Source organism: Lupinus angustifolius, chromosome LG19 (genome assembly GCF_001865875.1).
Source record: "Lupinus angustifolius cultivar Tanjil chromosome LG19, LupAngTanjil_v1.0, whole genome shotgun sequence".
NCBI lineage: Eukaryota > Viridiplantae > Streptophyta > Magnoliopsida > Fabales > Fabaceae > Lupinus > Lupinus angustifolius.
The window spans coordinates 11,815,934-11,816,348 of NC_032027.1; positions in this window are offsets into that span (position 1 = coordinate 11,815,934).

A 415-nucleotide genomic window follows, 5' to 3' on the forward strand; every position below is an offset into this window, starting at 1 on the left:
CACAAATAATGAGTAAACATATTTTGGTTTTGATTTGAGTTGAATTGCATATAAACAGTTAACAAGAAACATAAACTAAATATTAACAAATTCTTGAGGAGACAAGATCATTTTGAACAAGGATAGTATTTCTCAACTTCTTATGAGTTTGAACTACTTAGACACGTTCTTATGTTTTACTTTGATTAACTTCAAACACCAAGTTCTAAAATTCTCCTTTTAGTGTATGTCATAAAATGGTAGAATGATAACCACTTATATTTATTACTAAACAATATTACGTCCACAAAGAGACTAGGTTGTCACACCCTAATCTTGGCTACTCTAATATTGAAGTAGTAATGAATATAAGATATTAAGGAAAGTATGCTTAACTTGGCAAATAAACTAAGTAGTAAAACTACTTCTTAGTTTA